Raw genomic sequence first — 18,522 nt, forward strand, 5'->3', positions numbered from 1 at the left:
TAAAATATTGATGCAATAGTGCTTAGCTGAAAGAGTATTTTAGCATTAATTAAATAAATGATTTTTTTAAAACCTTGCTGGCTTTCTAGTCATTTTATCAATGTGTTTGTTTTTTTCCCATTAAAAATGTCCAATCAAAAACACTGCTCATCTAAAACATACTTAGAACACTTTCCCAAGTTTAAAGCTTTTTCACAAGTCATAACAGAAATTGGGCAACTAAACTTTAATAAATAAGCACTATAGTGCAAATTAAATACATGCAGTGAATACGCCAGCAGGCGGGTGAAGTTGGAATCAGCCCCCCATCAGTAGCCAAGGATGTAGACAAAACACACTCAAGTGGTGGGTTAGGAACAGACGTTACTGGGGATATAACAAACTTACATCTTGAGGTAAGTTGGCTGAGGTCAGCCCCATGGTCAGCATCCCTTGCAGGAGGAAGTAGGAAGGAGAAGGGGGGGGGAGACAAGGAAAAGGCAATATGATCTCCCAGAGATCCCCTCCCACCTGACTCAGGTACATTAACCCTTCAAGTTCAGGTTAAGTGACTTGTGGCCTGAGTCCCTCCAACAGCGAGAAAGGGTCAAGAAGCTCCTTCACCCCTGCAGAGGTCTTCGGAGGAAGATTGCCGGATCCATGGCTGCATAGTGTAAACAAACAAACAAGCAAGCACAACAAAAAGGGGAAAACATGCCCAGTAAAGCAAGCAACCTCTTTTGTCCTAACTGGGAATTATGCGATTTGCTTTAATGCCTCCTAGTCTTTGCATTACGAACTGCTTTAATTTTCCATCTGTAGAACTGTCAGCAGCTGATCAGGCCTGTCTGTTATCATACATCAATTGGTTGATCTTGAGAAGAGTTTTTAAACTTGTTTTGGGCCAGTTCTGCCTTAGGTCTGCTTTGCACAGCTTCCCTCTGGCCTGATTTTCTGCAGCCATCTTGAGTTACAGCCTGGAATACTGGGCCTTGCATTGTATTTCCACCAGGGATGGGGGATAAATTTGTTCAGTTCACATTTTAATGTGAGTGTACCCATTTTCACACACTGGAATCACTACGTGAATCAAAATGTCAAAATTCGCACTTCTCTGAATTTTGCAGGGGAGTTCTCCAGCCAAACCATGCATACAATTACAATTAGGGGAAATAGTGTTCCAAAATGCATCATATTAGGAAAATTGCTTGCACAACTGTGTATATTAGGCAAAAATACAAACAAAATTACATGCATCATTAGAAACGTGCACAAAAATGCTCATAATTCTCATGCAATTTTTTTTAAATGGTCAAAATTTGTGATAAACCAAATGTAAGATTCAAAAAATGAGAAACTGAGAGAAAACAAAACTGAGAGGTTTGTCCATCTCTAGTTTTCACCTCATCCATTCCATTTCTTCAGCTTCCACATCCTTCTTCTCCAGTATCCAAACTTCTGAGTTTATCAGTTTGTTCCTAAAGTTGTGTTATCAATAAAGTGGAAGATTGGATGATCATAGAATCATAGAATGGTAGGGTTGGAAGGGGCCTACAAGGCCATCGAGTCCAACCCCCTGCTCAATGCTGGAATCCAAGTCAGAGCATCCCTGACAGATGGCTGTCCAGCCTCATCTTGAACACCTCCAGTGTGGGAGAGTCCACCACCTCCCTAGGGAATTGGTTCCATTGTCGTATTGCTCTAACAGTCAGGAAGTTTTAGCCAGAATCTGGCTTCCTGTAGCCTGAGCCCATTATTCCATGTCCCGCACTCTGGGATGATCTAGAAGAGATCCTGGCCTTCCTCCCTGTGACAACCTTTCAAGGACTTGAAGAGCGCTATTATGTCTCACCTCAGTCTTCTCTTCTCTTCTCAAGGCTCAACATGCCCAGTTCTTTCAGTCTGTCCTCGTAGGGCTTCGTTTCCAGTCCCCTCATCATCATAGCATTAAACATACAGAAGTTCCAGAGCCTCGTCACCTGCCACCCCCTTGTTCTCCCCTCCTTGTGAAAAGCAGAGAACAAGGGGCTGGCGAGTGACTCCTGCCTCTGCTGCCTGTCAAGGCTTGACAGGCAGTGGAGGCAAGAGGTGCCTGCCAGTGGACATTATCCCTTCCTTGCAAGGAGGAGAAAACGTGCACTTGGGGGGCAGAGACTGGGACTTCTGTGGGCACCATTTTATGCAAAATGGCTGCTTGCTAAGGGACTGTGTGGCTGCCGGACCCACTCTCCAGGCGCGGGGCTGCTCGGCAAGTGAGTCCGGGCAAGCAGGAGGCTCGGCGAGTGGTTCCAAGGGCGTGAGCAGTGGGGAACCTGCTGAACTCCACCCCCTCCTGGACTCTCAGGGCATCCCTAGTAAAGAGCAATAAAGACGAGGCTAGCCTAGCCTTCCTGGGGAGGGTCTTCCACAGCCGGGGTGCTGCTAGCTGCCCAAGAGGGCCTGACTTGAGTACTCACCGACCTCCCGCCCCAAGAGGGCCTCAGATGCGGAATGCAAACATTGCGCGGGCTCCTGCAGAGGGAAGGCCCATTCAGATCCCCGGCCCACGCGGTTTTTAAGAGGGCTGTGCATGGACACCCCGATCTGACTTGGAAGCTTCTTCAGGGTTTCCAAGGCGGGCCCAGTTCAGCTCAGGCTGATTCAGGAGTCCCCAACCTTCCTTGGCCTAGATAGCTGAAGTGGGATTTGGACATCCAAATCCTGCTTCGCCCCCCCTATGCCACCCAGCCCCCAGCTCCTTACCTGGGCCTGTGTTCCGGGGGGGGGGGGTGCCCTGCTGCCGGGGAAAACGTTCCCTGTCGCAGCTCGCCAACCGCCGACAGGCACGAGGGCAGGAGTCGCCCTCCAACTGTGCTCTCTCCCTTCCTTGGAAGAAGGGGAGGGCGCCCAGCTGGAGGCCAGCTCCTGCCAGTGAGGGTGGGCTGCTGCTGCCGCCATCACCAGCTCCTAGGCCCTCTGCTGCCATCACCAGCAGCCATCTTGTTCCGGGGAATGGGGGGAAACCATTGTGCAGTCCCCTGTTTTTGCGCTGTGGCTGTGCCCGTAAGTGGCGGATCTGTGATTTTTCTGGTTCAGTCCATGGCGGCAGATGTGCTCTGTGATTGGATGGTGGCTTGGGGGATTTGCTGTGCAAAAATCATATGAAATCAAGAGGATCCCTGCCAAGGATCCATGTTTTTGTGTCTTGGCTGTGCCCGCGAGTGGCAGATCCATGATTTTTCTGGTTCAGTCTATAGAGACAGATGTGCTCTGTGATATGGTGGTGGTTTGAGGGATTTGCTCTGCAAAAATCATATGAAATCAAGAAGATCCCTTTTTGATTTTATGGATCCTCATTTTACCCAGTCCCCGTAGCACACGCTTTCTTCTCGGCTTCATTCTGCCATGCCTGTCAGAGACTGGGGCAGTTGCTAAGTGCCAAGAGATGTACCCCTCCCACTATTTTTTTTAATTAATGCATTTTCTTCCTGGCAGCTGGGATTGCTTCAAATCATAGTGGGGGCCTCCAGCCACTGCCTCTGGCCTACACGTGACGCTCAGTGGCATTCTTAGGCAATGAAGACGGTGGGCAGTTGCATACTGAGGCTTTCCTCTGCAGAACACCAAGCTACCAAGAAAAAGAGTGGGGGAGAAAAAGGTGCTGAAATCTGTGGGTTCAAAGGAGGTGTTTAGCATGTTGTCACTCAGACCCCACCTCTGCCATGTTTAGAGTCATCTGGGCAGATCACTTGCCCTTTGTGACTAGCCACGCCTCCCATGGCAGCCATTTTATGCTGGTGCCCACAATAGCTTCTTAAATGGCCAAATGTGCCCATGGGCCAAAAAAGATTGCCGACCCGAGAGAATGTCACGTAGTGAAGAAATACAGCGCAGCAGAACGTTCGGCAACATGAAACGGCAATGGGAGAGCACTTGGGCGGTGCTCCTACTGCGTTACGAAGCCTGCACTATGTTCCTGTTCAGCTGTAAGCGCTGGTGGATATGAGGAAAGCTCAGCATCCCGAGGGCCTGATCTGGGGTGATTTGACTGCCCAAGCAGCCCATATTGAGGGGGGGAGGGGTGTTGTTAAGAGCATCAGAGAAGCAGCCATGTGAAATCTGGGCTGCGCACCCCTGGTTCCCCTGCGGTGTTGTGCACCGTGCTGCAGTGCAGCTCTTGGATAGCATAGGGCTGCTGGCCAGGTCCAGGTCCTTCTAACCCTGCAGCTGTGTGTGTGTGAGTGGGGGGACGGGGAGCTCTTTCCACTCTGCCATGTGAACATGTCTGGGGATGAATCCATTCTCCTGACCTTTCCCAGCCCCTTCTTATATTTCTGTAGTCATGATGGGCTCCCCGCCCAGCCTTCTGATTAGATAGATTTCCTTCCTGCCTTTTCAAATCCCACAGCTTTGGATGCTGGCGCTGACCTGTTACCTGCAATGAAGCTAGGACTCCCTCATGCTGCTCCTTGTCAATCAGACCTGGCTGGACTCTGCCTCTTGCCTTTGAATCCGACCCTCTGTTGGCTCTTTTCTTGCCCGACTTCAATGACCTTCTGTTCACAAACCCAGTGACCTGGCAACCAGAACCCTTCAGACAGACTCTCCTGGGCCATTAGCCAATGTTCATCTCAACATCTGTCATGTCAGCCATCACCTGCTCCTGGCTGCTGTCTCACTCAGATCCAGCACAGGGCATGTTGTGAAATGACCCCTGCTCTTGGAGCAGGAAAAATGGTCTCTATTTATTTTCGGGTGCTTTGTGCTTTGTGTCCAGTAATACTTGCCCAGTAATAAAAGGCGCTGCTGCCCAGGTAGCACTGAGGTGAGAGGAAAGGAGATCCACCTGTGGCAAAACACATGTTTTGCATGCAGGAAGTTCCAGATCTGGCTAAATGTCATTTTGTTGCCAGCAAAGACCTTTCTATTCTCCCACGTTGACTGCTGCTGACTGCTTTTATGCTTAAATTGTAGAAATGTTAGTGTTTTGTTTCAGATTGTTCTTACAATTTAAGAATCATAGAATGATACAATAGTAGAGTTCAAAGGGGCCTACAAGGCCATGGAGTCCAACCCCCTGCTCAATGCAGGAATCCAAATCAGAGCATCCCTGACAGGTGGCTGTCCAGCCTCGTCTTGAAGGCCTCCAGTGTGGGAGAGCCCACCGCCTCCCTAGGTCACTGGTTCCATTGTCGCATTGCTCTAACAGTCAGGATGTTTTTCCTGATGTTCAGCCGGAATCTGGCTTCCTGTCACTTGAGCCCATGATTCTGTGTCCTGCACTCTGGGATGATCGAGAAGAGATCCTGGCCTTCCTCTCTGTGACAACCTTTCAAGTACTTGAAGAGCGCTATCATATCTCTCCTCAGTTTTCTCTTCTCAAGGCTAAACATGCACAGTTCTTTCAGTCTCTCTTCATAGGGCTCCACAGTACTCCAGATGAGGCCTAACCAATAATGAGTAGAGGGGAACTAGTACTTCCTTGGATTTGGAACCTATACTTCTATTAATGCAGCCCAAAAGAGCATTTGCCTTTTTTGCAGCCACATCACATTCTTGGCTCATATTCAGCTTGTGATCAACAACAATCCCAAGATCTTTCTCTCTTGTAGTATTGTGAAGCCACATATCCCCCATCTTGTAACTGTGCATTTGGTTTCTTTTTCCTAGGTGCAGAACTTGGCATTTATCCCTATTCAATTTCAATCTGTTGTTTTCTGCCTAGCACTCCAGCTTATCAAGATCACTTTGAATTCTGTTTCTGTCTTCCAAAGTACTAGCCATCCCACCCAATTTGGTGTCATCGGCAAATCTGATCAGCATTTCCTGCACCTCCCCATCCAAGTCATTAATAAAAATGTTGAAGAGCACTGGGCCCAGGACTGAGTCCTGCGGTACCCCACTCATTACCTCTCCTGAGTTTGAGAAGACCCCATTGAGAAGCACTCTTTGAGTCCGATTCTGTAGCCAACTGTGGATCCACCGGATCATTGTTTCATCTAGCTCACTTTGAGCTAGTTTGCTCATCAGGATATCATGGGGCATTTGTCGAAAGCTTTGCGGAAGTCGAGGTATATTATGTCCACAGCATTCCCATGGTCCACAAAGGAGGTTACCTGATCCAAAAATGAGATCAGATTCGTCTGGCAGGACTTTTTCTTGACAAATCCATGTTGGCTTCAAGTCATCACTGCATTGTTTTCAAGGTGCTTACAGATGGATTGCTTTATCATCTGCTCCAGAATTTTCCCAGGGATTGATATCAGACTGACTGGTCTGTAGTTCCCGGGTTCCTCCTTTTTACTCTTTTTGAAGATAAGGACAACATTAGCCCTCCTCCAGTCATCGGGCACTTCACCTGTCCTCCGTGATTTCTCAAAGAGAATAGACAGCGGTTCTGAGAGTTCTTCTGCCAGTTCCTTTATTACTCTAGGATGCAGTTCATCTGGCCCTGGAGATTTGAACTCATTCAAAGTAATGAGGTGTTCCTTGACCATATGCCTATCAATCTCAAGCTGCAATCCTGCCCCTTCAGCCTGTACTTCGCCTTTGCCGGGGTGTGTCATAGACCCTCTTTTGGGAGAAGACTGAGCCAAAGTAGGAACTGAGCACCTCTGCCTTTTCTTTGTCATTGGTTATCATTTTGCCATCCTTATTTAATAGCTGAACCACAATTTCTTTCCTCTGCCTTTTACTTTCCTCTGCCACACTGGCTTCTTCTGTTGTTTGATTTCTTGCATGCTACCCCTGGGAATGTGAGGAAGGTCACAGAATCATAGAATAGTAGGGTTGGAAGGGACCTACAAGACCCTCGAGTCCAACCCCCTGCTCAGTGCAGGAGTCCAAGCCAGAGCATCCCCGACAGGTGGCTGTCCAGCCTCGTGTCAAACACCCCCAGTGTGGGGGAGTCCCCCGCCTCCCTAGGTCATGGGTTCCATTGTACCTGATCATAAATGTGCCCGTTCCGGAATCTCCAGCTCAAGGTTCTCCCAGCAGGACTGGCCTGGGAAGGACTTTCTCTGCAGGGCACCTTGGGACCTTCCGCCAACCTGTCAGCTCTGGACTACGTGGGCCACGGGACTCATGCCCTCAGGTCTGCACTTACAGTGAATGAGGTTGTAGAATCCAGCAGAGAGAGCTGTCTTAAGTCACTTGGGAAGACAGGGAGCCGACTTATCCTGAGCCAGGCCCTGGGCTCATCAGCTCAGTATGCTCGACGTGGACTGGCTCTTCAGGGCTACAGATGGGGGGCGTTCCCAGCCCTGCCTGCCTGGAGTTGCTACCTGGGGCCTTCTGCCTGCAAAGCAGGGCCTCTGCCACTGAGCTACGGCCCTTCTATCAGTCTGTTCGGAATATTCCCCTATGTAGGAAACTCCCTGCAAGTAAAAATAAAGTAAAAGACAGCACATCAGGGTAAAACTTCCACCCAGTTTGCTTCCTGCTGCACTGGTTTTCTACTTGCAGGGAGTTTTAGTTGTATAAAGGGGAGCATTTGGAAAGGTGTCCCCAGAATTGCCATCTGAAGTGCTGCAGTCCCTTCTTCCACCCCATTCTGCTGCCAGGCCTCAGAAAAAGGCAGCTCCAGGTATTCATAGAAGGAAGTGGCTGGACCCCAGGAAATGTCCAGAAAGTCTCCAGAACGCAGTCATTTTGACATGGTCAGAGTGCCTGTCTTCATGGAGCCTGTCTAGCTGATCAAGCTGCACAGATCTGAACTTCAAAGCACCGTGACGGTGTCTCCTTCAGTGGAGCTGCTCCCTGCTCCCTTTACACGAAGTGCCCGTTGCACTGTTAAGTGTTGCAGGGCCCATTTCTCAAACTAAGATGACCAGGAACTCACCAGAGTAGCAGAGAACAAGCGGATTATTTGCTCAGCTATCGATACAAGCAACAATTTCCAGCCATGTTACATTGTGCACTTGACCTGTCATGACCTTTAATAATTTGCCCTAAAACAATCATAAAAAAGGATGATTTGGAGGAGGCTGCTATAGCTCAGCATTGATTTCCTGCAGGTCTGTCCAGCAAACACGACTCTCAGTAGCATAAACTTTGGCGATCTTTCAATAAACACTCAACCGTCTCAGGTCCCAGACAGCCCACAAATATTGGGGATGGGGGTGGGGCTGTGTCGGGGAGAAAGTGAAGTATTCAGGTCTGTGTGTGTGCGTGTGCGGGAGGGCTCCACATCTCGAAATTAAGCCATGAAGTTCCTGTGCTTGACCTGTCAGATAGTGTGTATGCTCAGGCCTCAGAGATGGAGCATGGAAGGGAAGAGGTGTGTTCAGACCATGGCAGGCGGGGGCGGGGGGGCTCTGCATTGGCCAGGAGGCCTGGTCTGGGCAACCGAGAAGTGCCTTCTGGGCATAGCTGCATTCCCAGCTCCAGCACGAATACGAAGAACCCTGTGGTAATGAACAGCCCAGCTCCGGGACGGGTGCGCTCAGCCTCCTCCCAGGCCTCGCGAGGACCTGTTTCGCTCCTGGGAAGCTGACAGGGCAAACACAGGCTGGTGTGGATGAGAGCAGCATTGGGGAGAGGACGGGAGCAGCGCCTGGGCTCGCTTCCTCTAATAAAGATGAATTGATACAATTAGATTCTCAAATTATTTATATACCCCCAGAAGCCAGCAGAAGCCAACGATGGTGTCTCTGGGGTTTGATTGTCCACACTGGTCATATTGGCTGCCTGTGGCTAGCAAGGGAGGAGTGAGTTATTAAAACAGAGGTAACACAAGGTACTAAACTCAAATTAAATGTGGGAAAAGAGAGAGGGTTGTTTGCAACTTTCTCATAAATCAGCCAGCAGCTGATGTGTTGTTGTCAAATAGTACATTTATTTTGATCCGCTAAAATGTGTGTGTGTGTGTGTGTGTGTGTGTGTGTGTGTGTTTTACTGGGACTAGAAGGAAAAAGATTTAAAATTCCTTTCTCTCTAATAAAACTGAAAGTACTTGGAAAGTTTAATTTAATTTATGTCACAGTTTAGATTTATTGCAGCTGGGACGATGAAAATAGACTGATCAGTGTTTTGTCAGTTTCAGTCTCTGGTTGCCAGGCAGCCAAAGTGATTGTTGAAGAAGGAGGTGGGAAGAAAAAAACAAGCAGGGAAGCACAGGGCCGTCCAGAGGACAACGGGATTGTCCTGGGTGGAGGGTGGGGAGGAGATAGTCAATACTCATCATCAGGGACCTGTATGCTGAAAACATTCTTTGCCCTGCAAATCCACATTCTGCATTCAGAAATGGTACATTTTGCAACCTGTGTCCTATTTTACACTTTATTCTGTAGTTTTACTATTTAGCATAATTTATGCTAATTTTGCTAGCATAATAGTCATGGGAAGAAACAAGTTCTAATCCAAACCACAGGATTTCTTATTGACCCACCAGCTTCCCTCACCCTGCCCACCTCCTTTTAAATGAAAACTCAGATTCTCAGGAAACTAAATGATGCTTCCAGTTCCACAATCTGTAGCCCATATCATCATCACCATCATCACCACTATTATAGCCGTGATGGCTTCGTAGAAAACCTTGAAAGTGTATGGTGGAGAGCACCTTGCCAAAATCTTGCAGAGATTAAGGGGTGAATGTTCAGAACCTGAACATTCAACATTTTTGAAAATGTGTAGCTTTAATTTTTTATTTATTTATTTATTTATTTTTAAATTTATTAATTGCCCATCTGGCTGGTCACCCAGCCACTCTGGGCGATGTACAACATACAATAAAACAGTTTAAAACAATAAAATTCTACAATAAAAACATTTTCTAAAATACCCTAACCCACCCCAAATGCCTGCCTGAACAACCACGTTTTAATGCTCGACGGAAGCTCATTAAAGAGGGGGCATGACGGAGTTCCCTAGGGAGGGAGTTCCACAGAGTGGGGGCCACCACAGAAAAGGCCCTCTCCCTCGTCCCCACCAGTCTAGCTGTCCTGGCTGATGGGAAAGAGAGAAGGCCATCCGAGGCTGATCTTGTTAAGCGGCCTGTCTGGTGCTGCTGGAGGCGCTCCGTAAGATAGGCTGGGCTGCAACCATATAGGGTTTTAAAGGTCAAAACCAACACCTTGAATTTGGCCCAGAAAACAACTGGTAACCAGTGCAACTCCTTCAGCACTGGAGTGATGTGATCTCGCCGGTGGCTGCCTTTAATCAGGCGAGCCGCCACGTTCTGTACCAGCTGCAGTTTCCGAACCGTCTTCAAGGGTAACCCCACGTAGAGCGCGTTACAGTAGTCTAAACGAGAGGAGACCAGGGCATGTACTACCGATGGGAGCAGATGGTCGGGAAGGAAGGGGCGCAGCCGCCGTATCAGATGGAGTTGATACAGCGCTGTCCGGCTCACAGCTGACACCTGAGCCTCCATGGACAGCTGGGAGTCCAAAATGACCCCCAGGCTGCGGACCTGGTCTTTCAAGGGTAGCCGTACCCCATTCAACACCAGGTCAACATCCCCTAACCTCCTCTTGTCTCCCACCAAAAGTACCTCGGTCTTGTCAGGGTTCCGCTTCAGCTTATTCCTCCCCATCCATCCAGCCACTCACTGTCTCCAGACATTTGGACAGGGATTCTATGGCCAACCTTGGTGAAGATTTGAATGAGAGATAGAGCTTTAGTAGAGCTAGATCTGAGTCGGGCTAAAATTTTGCTCATGTTTACTATAATTTTAAATGGTATACTCTGAAAAGAGGGTCTATGCGAGGGTTGCCACACGAATATGTAAAACAAGTTGGTGATTTTGGGGTTGGGGTGGGGTTGGGAATACAACAGCAGAACGTGGAAGTGCAATTTTTTTTTTTATCAGTGACTTACTGGGGAGTTGGCATTAAGGCAGACTGAATCTTATCTTCTTCATGTCTATTTCCAGTGAATGTGACTACAGTTGATTAAAAAATATTTCCTTCTTCTTGACGAAGGTATTAAAATCTACGGGGATTTTAGTTGCTTCGGTCTCTGGCATCATCTGCAGACAATGGATGACGTGGTCCATTGCTATCTGTTCTGCTAATGGAATCCCTATCATTGTCCTCATCGCTGGAAATGAGCTTATTGTAACTAGATTGGGCCAAGCTTGGTTGTTTTTGGTTTTTGGCAGTACACATTTCTCTTATCTCTGTGTCTTAAAAATGTATTCCTCTATCTGATTGCTTGCATTTGACAGAAATGACAATTGTCCCTTGAAAAGGAAACCATATCTTTGTTTTGCTTTTTTGACTGTCCATCTGTAGAAGCAAAAGGCTGCCCGGCATTTGGCCGTGACTGAAAGGTTCTTCTCCACATTGCTGCTTCTTGCCAGAATCATGGTGTTTGATATCCAGTCCCCACCACATAAATGGCAGCACACCAACATTGAATGTGGCTGGTGGAATTGCTGTGGAAAGCACTCCTCCACGGATTCAGTACTGTTTAGGGTCAAAACAGACATTACTTTAAAAGTGTCTAGCAGCTATGTCTCTCCACAGCCCACTTTAGGGTATATGCAGAACACCTGATCTGGATTGGGACCCTAGTGGGAGGGGGGAATAGGGGGGCTTTTAAGATTTGGATCTGGGCCCCTGCACTTACTCTAGATTAAAAATAGACACACACTTAAAACAAAGTCTGTCTTGGCCCTTAGTGTGTGGTATCTGCAGACCAGTCCTAGGTTCCATCTACATGGAAACAGAATGAGAAGTGCTTCAGAGCCCAGGACATTATATCCGGATTTTCATGAAATTGTTTTCATCTGTCAGGTGCACAAAAAGCGGAGTATACACTACCTTAAAACCCGCTTGCACGGATCACACAGCACTTGAAACCCCCATACTTTGGGGTTGGGTGGGTGGAGTAGAACTGAACATCATCAACCCCATAGGTGCTGCTTTGTGGATGAGAGAGGGTGGTTCCCGGCCCATGTCCACACTTCCCTGCTCAGGGAAGTTTACTGGAAGCACTGAATTAAGCCCCTGTAGTTTATCCCACACCTCTCCCCTCTCATCCACCATTGGGATATTGTGAAAGATTAAAAGATACTGGACTATTCTGAATGGGAAATACAGGCGACACACTGTGAAAGGGGAAAGCAGCTACTTTGCTATGGTGAATGCCTGAAACAACACTATTGCGATTTTCTCAATGGGAAAAACAAGCTGCAAACTGAATGGGGAAAGCGGCTACTGCACTATTGTGAATGCTTGAAACAATACTGTTTCAGTACTTCAATACTGTGAATGGGAAAAGCGGGTTGGTATTGTGAATGAGAAAGCAGCCCTGCTGCAAATGGGGAAAAAGAGGGGAAGGGGGGGGGGGAGGCCCCACCCTTTGACTTGGTCAAAGGAAACCTGGTAGAGTCTGTTATGTCTCTCATGTGCTTGTTGTGCGGCCTTGGACAAGTCATTTCTTCCCGTTTTTAAATTCCTCATCTGTAAAATGGAATAATCGCTACATACCTTCCAGGGTTTTTGTGAGGAAGAACGCATGAGAGAGGGCATAGTACTTTTCAAATAAAGGACTACTACGTAAGAGATTGGTAGCAGGAAGACATTCTTGGCTCCAAGCTCATCTAGTGGTGGTGAACTCTCCTGGCAAAAAAGTCATGTATTGTGCAAATGTGCTGACCTTAGATTAGATGCCCGTTTCTCAACACCCCATTGAAATGGACACATTGACATTCCCCATGGGGCAGGGCTGGGAGGGGATCCTTTGTTTCACAAATGGGAAGTCTTCCATTGTTAATTGGCAAGGCACTTGTCTTGGACTCATTTGCAGCTGTCACCAAAGTTCTGAAATGTTTTCAGCTCTAATTCATAATGAATTAGCCTTTCATTATGCTGAAAAAATTAAAATTTCATATGAAATAAATATTAATTCTTTGAATGGAGGATGATGTCCCATCTATCTCATGTACAAAACACCCATTTGATGCTCATTATAGTGCCTCCCACAAAATGGGTTTTTTGGGGAGAGGGAATGAACAGGCAAGCAGTTTAAGTCCATCAGGTAGCTGTGCCCTACAAGGCCAATGAAGGAGTAACTGCCATAGAAGGCGACCTGGACTGCTAGTAAAAACAGTCTGAGCTACCGGAACCAGAATACCTAAAGCACCTTTGAGCATGTGCAGAGTGTCTTACTCTTAGCTCTGAGTAGCCAAAACCACCCCCCAGCACACCTGGGATGAACCAGCAAGTCAGAGGCTCACCTTCTATGTATGTTCTGTAGCATTTGGAAATATGTACAATGTGAGAATCCCTATTAGTCCTATCCCTGTAATGAAGTCCCATAAAAATTTCTGTTCTGATTTGTGTAACCAACAAAACCACCTAGTATGCCTATAAGAGAACCAGAAAAACTTGTGTAGCCATCACCATAGTCTAGAACTGATTTTCTGATGTCATCTTTCAAAATGGCTGCCACCAAATGTTAACTGCACCTATTTCAGCTACAGAGGTAAGTTTGGTGTCTAAATATATGGTTTTAGGGTCAGGGAATTCAGTTATGAGGTTCTTAAGTTCATATGGATGACAGATTTTACAGTAAACAGATTTCATGTTATTTATTAAATAAATATTGTCGTAAATATTGGACATAATTTTGCAAAAGATTTATTATTACAATGAAATAGTAAAGTACACAACATGAAGAATTTCATCAGTGTTATTCAAACAAAGGCATAACTTTGGTTTGTTTTAAGGAGATTTTCTTTGGGAATGCTGACTTGCATAAAAGAAGCTGATCCGTGGTAATATTCACTTGCTTTGCCACAGAGTGACCTACTGTCACCTTGAACGTTCTAGAACAGGAATAGGCAACCTGATTTCCTACAGATGTTTTGGACAACAATTCTCATCCACCCCAGCCAGCACAGCCAATGGCCAAGGGCAATGGGAATTGTAGTCCAAAACATTTGGCGGGTGCAGGGTCATCTGTCCTTGTTCTAGAAGAAGGCAGGCTGAGTGACGTTTGGGTAAACATTGCATTGGACAGTGAGGCCTGGGCCTCCATTACTTCGCTGTAAGGAATAAGACCAGCACGGCTGGGCACCCAGCCTTTGGGTGAGCAGCACTGGCCGACCGTCACGTCACGTCACAAGCACCAGTACTGGTCTGGCGTGGCCTGATCCAGCCCAGTGTCTGCATCCTAAGGGAAAAACACTGCCTGCCACCTGGGCTGCTGTAAGGAAAGACAGTGGTTGTCTGGGAGGCCAAATAGTACAGACAACCCTGGTTAGCGGCATGAAGACATCCATGAAGACCGTGCCAGAGTGGCGCCAAGATCCTGCTCATCTGGCCCCGGTCAGTCCTGTGGAGACTTGATCCACCCCCCAGGAAGGACTGGAGACTTGCGAAGCGAGACAATGTCCTGCCTGCCTGCTCAGTGCTGGACAGGAAAGCTAGACAAAGGATGCCGCGTTGTACAGCAGGTTTGACATGTGAGCAAAGGAAGCTTCAGACCGGAGTATTGCCCTTGGAGGCATCCTGTCTTTGGGATGCTAAAAAGAATCTATGGGTGACTGCAAGGTGACGTTCCCGGGGGCAAAACCCACCTGTAAGGGCCAGGAAAGCTGTTCAGGGTCCCCATTTGGGCTCCTGCACCTCTCCGCACCGTAGAGCCGCCCCCAGGCCAGAGAAGGGAGCCCGCATGCTGCTCTCCACTCCGCCAAGGATGTTGAAGCGGTGTATTTATCCTCTGAATTTACTCCTCACAACAGCTGGCGCTTGTCTAAACTTTGCTCAGAGATTACTGGGCCCTGCAGGCTCTGCCCAGTGCAAGCGTATTTCAAATAGATTTGTAGCTTAGCCTGTTTCAGTGTCAACATCTAAATAATTTCACCCCCTGAGCAGTATGAACAGGAGTGTTTACACTCTCCACTGCTGACCTAAAACAAATGTTTATGGAGGTGGCTCCCATGCTTCGAGCCAGAATGCGTGCCGCAGATGCTGCAAATGGTGCAGAGCCCTGACCCCGACGTTTTGGCAACTGCAGGCCATAGCGCCCCCCCCCCCGCAGCACCCCCGGGCCTAGCGTGGAAACTCCGAAGAGCCCTCGTCCTACGGCCTCATGCGCGGCTCTTGGCGCTGGGGTGGGCCACGAGCGTTTCAGTTGCTGGAATTCTAACACAAAGCCTCCTATGGCCAGATAGCAGCAGTTCCAAGGTTGCCTTCTTTGGGAACAAACCCCCCCCTGCCCCCGAGCTCTTCCTCATGGGAGGAAGAGGAAGGACGCAGGTGGCTGGGCCTATACTGTCACTCTCTCCTGCTGAGCTCAACAGCACTTCTGGAAACACTGGCAGGATCTTCTCCATTCTCTTTGAAATGTATTTTAAAAGTCATGAAACAGAAATGCCATCCAGTTTGAAGGAAGCAGATGTAAAATAAAATTAGAAAGAAGGCCCCAAGAAAAGAGGTGAAACCACAGACTGAATGAATGCTACGGTTCCGACCCAGCGGGATATGTGACATTAATAATGGAAAAGGCAATTGCCTTCCTCCGCTCCATGAATGGCCACAGGACAGGGCTTTCAGATGGCTGATAGCCCCAGTGTCTATCTGTCTGTCTGTCTTAGGAACCAGCCAGCAGTTTTGAATTAGACCACCTTTCCTTCCTCCCCTCCTCTCCATGTGCCTTGCTCACGAACACCATGTAATAATAACGCCTCTATTAGCTCCTGGTTAATATCTTTGTTTTTAATCACTGCTATTGGACTGTTCTTCATTTCTATGGCTTGTTTAGCCATAAAGCACTCTCCCATTCATCCTCACAACAGCCCTGTGAGGCTGGTTGCTATAATGGAAAACTCAACAAAACAGAGTATCTTGTTGCTTTCTGCTGTTTAATGCCTCATTTCTACGTTTCGCTAATAACATAATTGCCAGCAATATATTACGTGAGCTCCTTTAATTATTGTGTTTGCATTTTCTGTTACATTAGGAGAAGGCTGCCATCCCTCTGGGAATTTCTTGAGCCAATGCTCATAATTATATTTTAGCCCTTGAAAAATGAGATTATTAGCCCTTCTTTAAAAAAAAAAACAAGGAAAAAAAACCCAATACCTTCCTTGGAAATTTTCAGAATAAACGATCAATTAAACTTGAAAGGCTCAAGTTGTAAAGTGAAAGGGTTACAATGGGCCTGGATCTCTTCAGCCTTTACCAAACTAGGCCCTACCACAGTGCAAGACCAGTCTTATTTTTATTTTACAGCCCCCCCCCCCCACACACACACACAGAAAGTTAATTAATTTAGCCCAAGGGGCAAAATATGATGGGGGCTCCTCTGATAGAACTGATTGGCCCAAAGGGAATCAAAACAATCAAATTGTTTTGATTCCCTTTTCTGGTTGTCCCAAATTTTGGTCATAGAGGTGGAGGTCCAAAGTTCCATGTGTTTGTTTGTTTGTTTCATTTCTATCCTGCCTTTTTTCCTCCTTAAGGAACCCATGGCGGCGTACATGATCCTCCTCCTCTCCATTTTGTCTGCACAACAACAACCCTGTGCGGTGGGTTGGGCTTGAGAGTCTGTGACTGGCCCAGATTCACCGAGTGAGCCTCCATGGCTGAGTGGGAACTAGAACCTGGGTCTCCCGGCTCCCAGCCAGCACTCCAGCCACTACACCACACGGATTCTCCTTTGCCAGGCAGAACTCTGTCACTACATTAGGAGCAGGTTGCCGTTCCTCTGGGAATGTGTTGCTGCCCAAGCAGGTGTGTGCAGATGAAGTACAAGTGAGCCAACCCACCTTTGGCTGGGGAATGGCACAGGTAGGGCCACTAGGTGACCTGTGATGGGGGAGGGCGACATCCTGTTGTGGTGATGACATGACTTGATGCCACAGAAAAGCACAAATCCAGACGTGCCAAGGCCCAGGTTTTCCCCAAGCGCAACAGCCGAGAGAAGCAGAGGGATGGGGGAGAGAGAGCAAGATGAAAAAGTGCCATAATAATATTAATAAAGATGTAACGATGTTTGGGGGGAAAGGCTTGCTGATTCAAACAGTTAATTAAAATGCACTAAGGGAAAAATCTATACAGAGTGAATTAATCTCATCTGCAATTATCCAGCCCATTCCCAGCAGCTCTGCTGGTGTCATGAATCCAAGATAAGGCATCGTCCCAGCTGCAGCCTTGGTGCTGCTGATGCCACTGAAATATTCCAATCTTGTTTCCATAATAGCTTCTGTCAGTGTTACTGACAGGCTGGGCATTAAGTCTTTGGCAAAATTGTAAGGATTATTAACATGCGAGGTTTTCATATCCTTTGACAGCTGTCTTCTCCCTCGGGATGCCGGGCGACTGATTTGGATTTTCTTGCACAGCCTTCGTCCTGCATATACCTTCCAGGTCCCAGTCCCAGAGAGCACTCTGTGTGGATTGGATTGGACCACTGAGGTAGTAACTTTAAAGCTCAATAAAGCTTTTCGAGCTCATCTCTTGCATTCACATTCGTATAGCCTCTGAGCCCTTGGTCTTCTTGTGTTCCCCCACCCCAGTCCTGCAGTTCCAAATGGTGGTTTGATTTCACAAGAAACATCCCATCTCCCCCCACCCAAAAGTGTGTGTGTGTGTGTGTGTGTGTGTTGGGGAGGAGGACCTTTGTCCATTTACTAATTTGTGTAAGTACACGGAGTTTGAGCTGAGACGGCACTGGGTTCCAGTCCTACCCCTTCTCTCTTCCTCTGCCACCTGGGCACCTCTATCACCTCTCTTGACACCTCATGCCCTCCCCCCCTCCAGCAGACACAGGTGGAAGTCACTTTCTAGCAGCCAAGCTGCATCCTAACAACCACGGTGATCAGCATATCAGGCACACCTTGGATTCTAATCCAGAATCCTCTTCTCTCGGCTAAGCCAAAACACCCTGAAGATATGCTGGCTTCACATCATTGATCCTATGAGGCAACTGACCAGCCCCCACCCTTGAGGAATACTGCAAACTGCCCATGAAAACTGCCCACACGGCCCTAGACGTCTTAGGAAATCTGATGCTTCCCCAGCTGAGGAGGGCAAAAACGGAAGTGTGCTTGGCCCTTGGCCTTGGCGAGATCAAAGCCTGCGGGGTCTCTCTGGGTGTTCCAGACGGGCCCCCGGCCGCTCCCCCGGAATGTTGGGCTGTCTGGGTCAGCCAAACAGCAGACACCTAATCCACTTCTGCCTGGTTACTCTGGCAGTCGACCTGTTAAATGGAATGGGCTATTGATTTTTGTCTCACTTCCAGCCAATGTATTTTCCATCACAGCCCTGAGTAAAATAGAAGAAAAGCCCTACTTATTAACTCTTCTGCCATTCGGACAGAGAAGCGAGTGGCGGTGGGATGAGTGGCTCAGGGGACGGGGCTGCCTGGCCGTGCGCGGGCTGGAAGCGCTCTGGCCCTCCTGCAGGGATGCGGGCCATACTGGGTGCCTGGCACAGCCCCTCCGTAGCTTCCTCGGAGCATCGCAAAGGCTGGAGTCATACCAGCCAGCCAGCGGTAAGGGCCACAGAACCATTTCTTCTGGTGTCTGGAGGTGGGCCAGGAAGCAGGCAGCGTCAGCCTAAGAGCTGCTCGGTTTGTGCCTGAGCAAGAAGTGCTGGTGCCAACGGCTCT

The sequence above is a fragment of the Heloderma suspectum genome, chromosome 10 (assembly GCF_057233095.1).
Source record: "Heloderma suspectum isolate Gila_16-S chromosome 10, 16-S_ref, whole genome shotgun sequence".
In the NCBI taxonomy this organism is placed as follows: domain Eukaryota; kingdom Metazoa; phylum Chordata; class Lepidosauria; order Squamata; family Helodermatidae; genus Heloderma; species Heloderma suspectum.